This window comes from Vigna umbellata, chromosome 1 (assembly GCF_029865625.1).
Source record: "Vigna umbellata cultivar VRB3 chromosome 1, Vumbellata_1.0, whole genome shotgun sequence".
NCBI classification, from domain to species: domain Eukaryota; kingdom Viridiplantae; phylum Streptophyta; class Magnoliopsida; order Fabales; family Fabaceae; genus Vigna; species Vigna umbellata.
Window position 1 is genome coordinate 62,936,711 of NC_142165.1, and position 12,105 is coordinate 62,948,815.

Sequence of the window (12,105 nt, forward strand, 5' to 3'; positions counted from 1 at the left end):
CTCTTTAGAAGGCAATACGCCTCCAATCGGAAACAAGAGATAAAACCGGTAGAATTGGTAAATACTAAGCAGGAGAAAGGGGAAACTTTGAAGGCCTTTATGAAAAGGTATACTGAAACTGCACAGCGAGTTAAAGAGGTCAATCACTCTTTTATCATCAACAATTTGCCTTCATGTCTGAGACCAGGATATTTTGCAGAAAAATTGTATGCGCGACCATAAAAAACTATGGAAGAACTCCAAGAAAGAGCAGCTGAATTCATCAGTATGGAGGAAATGCAAATCTCACAGAGAAAGCGACAACAAGAAGCTGATGTAGGTGGAGGCAGAAGGGACGACAAGCGACTGTTCGGAAATAATGATAAAAGTGGGGAGCTTCCCCGAACATTTAAGTTTAACCATTATACAGCCCTCAACGCACCTAGGACAAAAGTTCTCGAAGAAGCCCTAAACGCAGAACTTCTCGCACCCAAAAGAAAACCATCTCCAAAAAACGCAGACGAAAAGAAGAGTTGTCGTTTCCATCAGAACCACGGACATACTACAGAAGAATACATTACGCTGAAAAATGAAATAGAAAGTCTCATTTGGGTAGGACATCTCCATAGGTATATAAAGGAAGCAAGAAGAAGCTTCCCCAGGGAAGGATATTTGCGAAGAAGTCCAGAACGAGCGTATAGGAAGGACGAGCGAGGGTAGGGTTATACTCGCAGTCCCAGTCGTCATCGTGAACGATCAGTTCGTGGAGTTATCAACTGAGGAGAAGCATCCAAAACTCTATTAATGTCATGTTTAAATTCAGTTTCCTTTGATTTAGACTTTTGTTATTGTCTTATGCTTTAATTATGGAATAAATAAAGTCGATAAATTCATGCTCAGTCATTGACTGCCAACTTTGTTAAAGAAGTTCATATTCAACCAAGAAGTCTCTCATGAAGAGCGTGCAGCCAAAGACCAAGAGGTAAATCCCTCTCGGCCGAGAGGTAAATTCCTCTCGCTGAAGTCAAAGATTGAAAGGTAAATCCCTCTCGGCCGAGCAGTAAATCCCTCTCGTCAGCCTGAAAGCTGAAGTTAAAGCTCGGGGACAATTTACCTCTCAGCCAAGAGGTAAATTCCTCTCATTGATGTTAAAGATCGAGAGGTAAATTCATCTCGCTGAAGGCCGAGAGGTAAGTCCCTCTCGGCCAAGAGGTAAATCCCTCTCGTCAACCATAAGGCTCCAAAGACAAAGACCGAGAGGTAAATCCCTCTCGATCGAGCGGTAAATCCCTCTCGTCAACCAGAAGGCTCCAAAGACAAAGGCCGAGAGGTAAATCCCCCATGGCCGAGCGGTAAATCCCTCTCGTCAAAAACTTCAAGCCAAAGATCGATAGGTAAATCCCTCTCGACCGAAAGGTAAATCTCTCTCGGTCGAGAGGAAACAATTTGAAATCAAAGACCAAGAGATAAATCCCTCTCGGCCGAGTGGTAAATCCCTCTCGCCAACAATTTGAAGTCAAAGACCGTGCGGTAAAAACCTCTCGACCGAGAAGTAAGTCCCTCTCGCCAATAATTTGAAGTCAACGATCGAGATGTAAATCCCTCTCGCAAACAATTTGAAGTCAAAGACCGAGTGGTAAATTCCTCTCGGTAGAGAGGTAAATCCCTCTCGCCAACAATTTAAAGTCAAAGACCGAGTGCTAAATCCCTCTCGCCAACAATTTGAAGTCAAAGACCGAGCGGTAAATCTCTCCCGACCGAGTGGTAAATCCCTCTTGTCAACAGTTTCAAGCCAAAGACCGAGAGGTAAATCTCCTCGGCCAAGAGGTAAATTCCTCTCGCTAAAGTCAAAGACCGAGAGGTAAACTCCTCTCGGCCAAGAGGTAAATCCCTCTTGCCAACAATTTGAAGTCAAAGATCGAGAGGCAAATCCTTCTCGGCCGAGAGATAAATCCCTCTCGCCAAGAATTTGAAGTCAAAGACCGAGAGGTAAATCCCCTCGGCCGAGAGGTAAATCCCTCTCGCCAACAATTTGAAGTCAAAGACCGAGGGGTAAATCCCTCTCGGCAACAATTTGAAGTCAAAGACCGAGCGGTAAATCCCTCTCGCCAACAATTTGAAGTCAAAGACCGAGAGGTAAATCCCTCTCGCCAACAATTTGAAGTCAAAGACCGAGCGGTAAATCCCTATCGACCGAGAGGTGAATCCCTCTCGCCAACAATTTGAAGTCAAAGACCGAGAGGTAAATTCCTCTCGGCAACAATTTGAAGTCAAAGACCGAGCGGTAAATCCCTCTCGGCCGAGAGGTAAATCCCTCTCGCCAACAATTTGAAGTCAATGATCGAGAGGTAAATGTCTCTCACCAACAATTTGAAGTCAAAGATCGAGTGGTAAATCCCTCTTGCCAACAATTTGAAGTCAAAGACCGAGAGGTAAATCCCTCCCGGTCGAGTGGTAAATCCATCTCGTCATCAATTTCAAGCCAAAGACCGAGAGCTAAATCCCTCTCAGCCGAGAGGTAAATTCCTCTCGCTGAAGTCAAAGACCGAGAGGTAAACCCCTCTCGTTCGAGAGGTAAATCCATCTCGCTAACAATTTGAAGTCAAAGACCAAGAGGAAAATCCCTTTCAACCGAACGGTTTACCTCTCGCCAACCAGGAAGCCTGGTAACAACGACTAAGTATCAAGTACGCATCCAATCGGCCGTATAGTACAAATGACAAGATTCAATACATGAAATCATTCGGCTCAAATAAGATACAACGACTTGAAGCACATGGAAAGCAAGCTCCTCATTACAATGAGAACAACCTCCCTCAAACTCATAAGTCCTATAGTTAACCATTCGGCTAAAGTCGAACGGTTAACTCGAACTTGGGGGACTTATGTTACTATGGGCTCATAGTCGACCGATCGGTAAAGATGCAGGAGAGCCTCTACGTCATTTTGGGCTCATATTCTACCGATCGGTTAGGACCACATACGACCCTAAGGAACTGAACAGTCAGCTTGCGGGAAAAAGTCTCTTAGCCGTTTAGTCCCGACAAGTCTCTCATTCGTTCGGTCCCCACAACTGTTGAGCAAAGTTAATGCACAAATAAATGTGGTAACGGCTACTGTTAGACAGTGAAGGTTTGCATTAATGACCATTAAGAGATAAATTAAATTGTCAGATTCCTTTAAACTCTATAAGTAAGGGTTTAGGTTCGAGGTAAACTCACTGACACTCAAAAATACTCCATAGTGATAACAAAATCACTTTCTTGAGAGCTAAGGCTCCATAACCTACGCCTAACTTGACCGTCGGAGTGCCTTTTGCAGGTACCTTCCCCTTTTTTCCACGAAGTCAACCGAGCGGTCAAAACTGAAGTCCACCAAACGACCAGTACCAAAGGCAACCGAGCGAAACTGGAAACATACAAATGGAGCACACAAGTCAAATGTTAGTGTCTCGGTTCACAATCCCTACCGAAACAATAAATGAGTAAAAATATTTTCTTTTTTCTATTGGATGAAGTTGATCCAAAATGGTAAATCAAGATAACCAAGTCCGTCATGGTGAAATCAGTATTAAGTTACTAAATCTCAGCCGTTAATTTTGTAAAATCTTTTCCACTAAATTCTTTTGACAGTTTATATGTAATTAATCTTAACTATTTAAAATGTTAACAATTAATATTTTTTTAGAAACAAAAGTTTTAATACTTTGTAAATTTTACCATACACGCGTAACATAAGAAAACACAGAAAAACCAGATTAATTTATAACTAAATAATAGTGTACTAAAATACAAATAATAGTGTACCAAAAAGAGTTAATCTTTTAAAAAATTATAAGTATAATTTTTTTTAGAGTAATTTTATATTATGTAAAACATGTATGTCATTCAGTACAATAAAAACCTCGGTTTAGTTAATCATAAATCTAACCTTTTAATAAATAAAAACATTTATATTATTATTGGATTTGTAGACACTAAAAGAATCTACTTAATGTCTAATTGGCTTAAACTAGTCTAAATCAATACTAACTACTTTGAATCTTTTAATGAGTAAGAATATTTGTGTTAGAATTAGATTACTACGAACTTAACAAACTTTAACTGAAATAAATATTACAAATAAATAAAATAAACGAAGTTAATTATAGTTTAATTGACGTTACTATTATTTAAGTTAGTGTTGACTAAATGAATACTGATTATATCTATTTTATTATTATTTAAGTTAGTGTCAATTAAGTTGATGTTAATTTATATATTATAAATTTGTGTGCTTTTATGAGAACAAGTAGAAATGGTATATTAATTTTAGTCCAATGGTTCAAAAAGATAATAAATCTCTTTACTTATAATTTTTCTTTTTCACTTTTCTATATAAATCTCTATACTCATCTCTTTCATTTATTATAATCTTTTTGCATATTCTTTTTGTTCTATTTTTATTGAAGATAAAGGTGTTGTACTGCAAGAATTTTTTTAAAATTACCATCGGTTACACCAACACAAATTAAATTAACATTAAAAATAGATGTCATTTAAAATCTGGCTAAACTGATGTTAAACTATATAATTTTAAAATAAAAAATGTGTTAGCGTCAACTTGACTTACATTAAACTGTTTTTTATTATAAAACAAACTAAAGATTAGTGATGAAGTAGTCAACACTACTTAAACTTTATCCTCAAAAGTCTTCGTTGATGAATTAACATCTATGATCTTAAAATCAGTTGCATGTGTGGCATAAATCTAACACTATTAATTAACAATATCTTTTATTTAATAGAGTCAATTTTTGAATGACACCAAATGTATATTTTCTTGTAGTGGTGCAACCCTTTCCTTTCCCACTATCCCTTTTTTCTCTTGCCTTCATATTCTAACTAACATTTCATTGTCTACATTAACTTTGAATAATACATTGAGAACAAATTGATGGTTTATTATTTGCATACTAAATGAATTCACTGTTTCTCTTCCCTTCTCATTTTACTACTTAATCTTGTCATAGCACTTTTTTTCCTCTTTTAGTGCCACCAAATGTTCTTTTATTAACTAATTGTTTAAGAACTATTGTTAATAAGAGATAGTTAGAAGTTAAGACTTTCAATATTGGTTTAATAGTTCATGTTGAAATTTCAACATTAGTTAAGTATGTACTTTCAATATCATTTATTTGCATAACTAACATTGAAAGTTTATATTCAACAAAATTGGTTAGCATCAAGTCATTACTTTGAATCTTTTAAACAGCAGTAAATGTTATACATGTTCAAAGTTTTTTATTTTTTGAAAAGAAGGAGTGGTATGTTTTATATAAAACCTACCCAAAAATTATATACAAACTATATACAAAACTTGACACAACATATATTAAAAGATATATTTACATATCCTTATATATTATGGAAATAGCTCAAACATACTCACTTAGACCATACCACACAAGTCAATGACAATAGAGAAAACACATAAAGTACAACTACACATAAAACTCAAAGTACAAGTAGGAACTTAGAACATACCACACAAGAAAAATTGAGAAATGAAACGCACACAAACACATAAAACTAATGTGGTTCAATTAAAATGTTAACAAACTTCAATCTATGATCAGAATAAGAAAAATCATTATGAAACTAATGTTAAAATAGATACGCCCCTTTAAACTAATAGAGTGATTATTATAAAAAAATACTCACTCTATTATATGAGGAAATCTTTGGTTAGAAGTGAAATAATGTTAAACCAGTAAAAGAGAACGTAAAATTGATATTGAATTGTTTGAGAAACATGTTTTGCATATCAAAATACACAGTATCAACACGTGTTTGAATATTTTAATTGTTGGTATTCAAGCTTTATAAGTATTAATGTATATTGGAAGTCTTGCACATCATTGTAGGATCTCCAACACGTTGAAGAAATAGCAGAATTCAAATCAAGCACTTGCTCATTCAAGTAAAGAGAGAATATATCACAAAGAGCAATAACAAATTAAGAATTGAAATCTTGAAGAATGACGTTCAAGATATAATCTGGAGAATCAAATTTAAGAATTTATCAAATCATTTTTCATCAAGAGAAGTCATGAAGAATATGAAGCACTACAATTTGAATTTACAAGGGCTATTAATGCAACAACTATATAAAGGATGCAAAGTCATACGAAAGCTTTTTGAAGTACTTGAATAACACTTGAAGGGAGGGTGGATGTTGAATAATGTTAATGGAAATTTTTTTTTCGCAACCCTTCTGATATAGTACATTGTCGAGTTTTGAGCTTTTTTTTTCTTTAAACGCTTAGTTGCTCGACCTAATAAATGATTATAAAAGATAGTTGCTTTTGACATGCTATTCAGAATGTACACTGCAGAGTTTGTACGAACTTCCTTTGTTAAAGAATAATCATTTAGTCCGGAAGGTTCTTGTATTTAGAAATAAAAGTACAACTGCAAGTTTACAAGAGAAACGTTTAGTCAAGAGATGAGATAATTGCAAAGATATTTTTATATTGGTTTACTCTAACTGAGCTATGTTCAATCTCATCCACAGAGGGTTCCACTATAATCTTCAACAAGATTACAATTGAGTATTAGCACTACTATTGGTCTTCTCAGTCATCGAATAACCTCCTGTTACCCTAGATTGGATGAGTGTTCACAGTCTCCTCAATTAGCGAATAACCTCCTGTTACAGGGAAGATGGCGCTCAGCGTCCAATGGAGGGCGCTCAAGCGTCCAATGGAGGGCGCTCAGCGTCCAATGAAGGTCTCGTAAAGGGCTTTCCATATTTATCATTCAAATATAATCTTCTATGTGAATGATGTGTGAAGAGTAAGCAAGTCAAGAATTCTTTCAAAAGTAAATATGATATTTCAACACATAAACCTCTTAACAATCAATATCGTACTCTGTGATTTCATATTTCCGCTGCGCAATATCGGTACCGGTTGTTCCAACAATTGGTATCAGAGCTTGCTTTGATATTCTTTCAAACTTTTTGAAAATGGCTGGTCATCAAAATCAAGTATATGCTAAGGGTGCTTCCATCAATAGACCACCACTTTTTACTGGTGATAACTATGCCTTCTGGAAAGTCAGAATGAAAATTTTAATGGGGTCTGTTGATAGAGGCATCTGGGAAGCTGTACTAAATGGTCCTTATATTCCGAAAAGTACTATTTATGGTGTAGAAGTAGAAAAACCATACTTTAACTAGACTACTGAGGAAAACAAAAGTGCCCAATTTGATATCAAGGCCGTAATATTATTTCATCTATTGTTGTACTTGACGAGTTCTATAGAATTTCTATTTATAAGACAGCACAGGAAATGTGGGAAGTCCTCAGAGTCACACATGAGGGTACTAATGATGTGAAATGTGCAAGGAAGAACACACTCATCTAGAAGTATGAGATGTTTAGGATGCAGCCTAGAGAAACTATTTCGGATGTCCAGAAGCGCTTCACTCATATTGTAAACCATTTGACAAGGTTGGGTAAGACTTTTGATACTGATTAATTAGATGTAAAAATTCTGAAATCCTTGGACAGGTCATGGCAACCAAAGGTGACTGCCATCTCGGAGTCTCAAAATCTCTCTCAAATGTTAATGGCAATACTATTTAGAAAGCTTTGTGAGCACGAGCTTGAGTTGAATAGATTGGCAACAAAGGAGGATCAAGGCAAAAGGAAGACCTTAGCCTTTAAATCTGAAATCTCAAAAGGAAAGAGTTCAAGAAGAACTGAGGATGATGACTCTGATAATGAGGAAAACATGAGTCTCATGATAAAGAAATTTGCAAAATTCATGAGAGAAAAAGGAAAGGATAAATACCGTGGAGCAAGAAAAGAAAGTCAGGGATCTCCATCAAGCGTCAAGTTTATGGATGTAGAGAAAGAGAACATATGAAGATTGACTGTCCTAAAAATAAGAAAAATGAGGAAAAGAAAGAAAGAAGATTTCCCAAGAAGAAGAAAGCTTACATAGCATGGGAAGACTCAGAAGCTCTAGTGAGTCAGATGAGGAAGCAAATCTTTGTTTAATGGTAGACTCAGAAGATGTTGGAAGCCAAGTGATTCTAGCTTTGAGTATAGTGAATTAGATTTGCAAGAAGCATTCTTTAAATTAATGAATGAATCTGAAAAACTTGATGATGCCCATAAAAAATTAAAGAAAGAACATAATGATTTGAAATTGAAATATGAAAAGCATTAGATGAAGAAGTAATGTTAAGAAAAAAGTTAGTAATCTTGAAACTAAATTGTCTGAATCTAATGAAAATGAATAATCTGTTGAATGTTTATCTTGTAAGAATCATATGTTTGATATTGACATACTTGAAAACTTACTTGCAAAGGCAACCAAGACTAACTCACATGCCAAAACTAACTTTAAAAGAAGCAATGTTAAAAATAAAAACATGCATCAAAATAAGAAGTCTAAAGTTAAGAGAACTCATAGAGTTTGGGTTGAAAAGGGGACTTTTGTGAAAAACAAGGTGCATGATGTTTGTTGTTTTTATTGCATGAAGCATGGTCATACATCAAACAAATGCAACATTAAACATTTTGGAATTCCAAATGGAAAATATGCATGGGTTAAAGTTGTGAAATGATGTTTGCTTGCATGTACTAACCCCAAGGACCCATAATGAGATTGGGGACCTAAATTCTTACTTAATTTTTTTTGTAGGAACCTACTAAGTCAAAGAAGTCATTGTGGCATCTTGACAGTGGGTGTTCAAGACACATGACCGGTGACAGAAAGAGCTTCATCTCTTTTGAGAAGAAGAAGCAAGGATTTGAAACATATGGGGATAACAACAAAGGGAGAATAATTGGAACTGGAGACATTGGAGGAGGAAATACCTTGACCATAAAAGATGTATTATATGTTGAAGGTCTCAAACACAACCTCCTGAGCATAAGTCAACTTTGTGACAGAGGTTTCAAGGTAACATTTGAAAGTGATAAATGTACTGTTTATTTTAAGAACTCTTCTGATATTGCTTTACAAGGTGTTAGGCATAATAATATTTATTTGATTGACATTGAAAGTGCATCTAGTCATAACATAACATGTTTAGTTGCAAAAGAGGAAAATCCTTGGTTATGGCATAAAAGAGCTGCACACATTCATATGCAACATCTAAATAAACTGATTTCTCAAGATCTTATAATTGGTTTGCCTAAACTAAAATTTGAAAAAGACAAATTATGTTCTGCTTGTCAAAAAGGAAAACAAACCAAATCCTCTTTTTCATCTAAAAGTATGATTTCTACATTAAATCCTCTAGAACTTTTGCATATGGACTTGTTTGGTCCATCTAGAATTAAAAGTTTTGGTGGAAACTATTATCCTCTTGTGATTGTTGATGATTATACACGATTTACTTGGACCTTCTTTTTAACTTTGAAAAGTGAAGCTTTTAAAGCATTCAAAACTTTTGCAAAACGTGTTCAAAATGAAAAGGATTTGAAAATCAAAACCTTAAGAAGTGATCACGGTGGTGAATTTCAAAATGAATCTTTTGAAAAGTTTTGTGATGAGTATGGAATAACTCATAATTTTTCTGCTCCTAGAACTCCCCAACAAAATGGGGCTGTTGAAAGGAAAAATAGATCATTAGAAGAATTAGCTAGAACTCTTTTGAATGAATCAAATGTACCTAAATATTTTTGGGCTGATGCAGTTAGTATTGCTTGTTATGTGCTAAATAGAATGCTTATTAGGCCTGTTCTTAAGTTAACTCCTTATGAACTGTTTAAAGGAAGAAAACCAAATGTGTCTCATTTAAGAATCTTTGGATGCAAATGCTTTGTTTTAAATAATGGTAAAGATAATCTAGGTAAGTTTGATGCTAAATATGATGAAGCAATCACTACAAAAAAGAAGGGCATTACCGAAGGCCAGAAGCCCTCGGAAACAGCCCAAAACCGTCGGTAAAAGGTAATTACCGAAGGCTTATCGACGGCCAAAGAGCCCTCGGTAAATCGCTTGTCGCTAACATTTACCGAGGGCTTTTGACCTTCGGTAATTACCGAGGGCCAAAAGCCTTCGGTAATTACCGAGGGCCAAAAGCCTTCGGTAATTACCGAATAGCTGAAAAAAAAAGTATAATGGAGGGTACTCAGTCAAGGGTCTGGTAATCGTTTACACCAACCCTGTAAACGATTACCCGAGAGAAAATTGGAATTTGTACAGAAAGTCTAACACAGGTACTCAGTCAGGTGAACAGGGGTCACCATTGAAAAAAAAGTGACTTTTAGGCACTTTTGCACTTGTCTTAGGCTGTTCCTTGTGTTTCAGTGGTGGGAGAGGGAGGTTAGTGATGTGATTATGTCCCAATGATGGAGGAAAGTGATGTTTTGGCACCCCATGATGGAGGAAAGAAACAATGTTTATGAGATGAGCAACTTGAGTGAGATAACATGCTGTCAACTTTGACCTTTGCTGGCTATTTTACTGATAACTTTTCCCACTGACCTCCAAATGATGTGATTCTTTTTTTAATTGAAACTAGACTCAAAAATCTTTCCAATGACTACTAATTTGTAATTTTTGGACGTTTGAGTTGGTACAGTTTATTGTTTCAAGTTAGCATTTCATATATTTTTGCCAACTCTGACCTTTGCTTGTTTTTTTGGTCATAACTTTCTCCACCGAACTCCGAATGAGTTGATTCTTGTTTTGTTGGAATCTATACTCAAAGACCTTTCAAATTATGCCTTAGAAATCAAATTTACACCTTGTTTGACACTGTAATCGATTACAAGGACAATGTAAACGATTACCCGAGAGAAAATTGGATTTTGTACAGAAAGTCCAACACAGGTACTCAGTCAGGTGAACAGGGGTCACCATTGTTAAAAGAAGTGAGTTTTAAGCACTTTTGATCTTGTCTTAGGCTGGTCCTGGTGTTTTAGTGGAGGAAAGTGATGTTTTGGCACCCCATGATGGAGGAAAGAAACAATGTTTATGAGATGAGCAACTTGGGTGAGATAACATGTTGTCAACTTTGACCTTTGCTGGCTAGGTAATTCTTTGCTTTTGACAAGTTTCCTAGCTTCATTCCACTAGTTTAGACATGTTAGGATGTTCACATACCTTAGAATGAGTCTACATTATGTGAAATGACAATTTGTCACCTTATAAGTACACTTTTTAGGTACTAAATACTCAAACTTTGAGTTTTAGGTGAAGAGAAGCCACTTGCAGCGTGAATGAAGTGAAGATAATTCCACCAGCAGCTGCAGCTACCTACATGGTCTAGTTTGCAGCAGTCTAGCCACGTAGAGAAGCTTCACTCACGGCCTTTGAAGGAGGGGAAACATGTCCAGCAGCTGTAGCTACCATCACATCCAGTTGGGAAGAAGAAGGAAGCTCACGGTTTCTTTGAGAAGCATGGCAGCAGCTCACGTTCAAAAGAAAGGCTTCTATGGAGTGGAAGAGCTAAGAGAGAAAAGGAGATGAGTTCAGGGCTGAATGGAGTTGGACGTGTGAAAGAAGAGGAATAGGGAAGGAAAGTCCAGCCACCACTCATGGTTGGCAAAGCTCCAGCTGCAACTCATTACTTTCAAAGTGAAGAATTTTGCAAGTTGGACAACACAAGGGCCACCACTTAAAATCTGGTGCAGTGCAGATTTTTGATGTGACTGGTTTAATGTGTGGTATGGTGTTGTGACGTTTTGGTGAGGCTTCCAAGGTCCAAAATTCTTGCTCCAAGGGGGTAGCATACTAGGTAATGGAAGGGTTGCTGAATTGAACAAAGAAGTAGCTCTAAAAGTAGCAATTTGGCTTGATTTTCAGTAGCATTTCACTAACTTGGAACCACTTTTTTAGGTCCAAACAACTTAAACTTTGAGTTTTACCTAATTCTTTGCTTTTGACTAATTTCCTAGGTTCATTTCACTACTTTAGACTTGTTAGGATGTTGACATTACTTAAAATGAGTCTATATTAGGTGAATTGACAATTTCTCACCTTATAAGTACACTTTTTATAATCTAAATACTCAAACTTTGAGTTTTAGGTTATTCTTTGTTTTTCACCACTTCAACAACTTTGTTTGATGAATTTAAACTTGTTAAAACTCTAATTTAACTCAAAACCAAACTGCTAC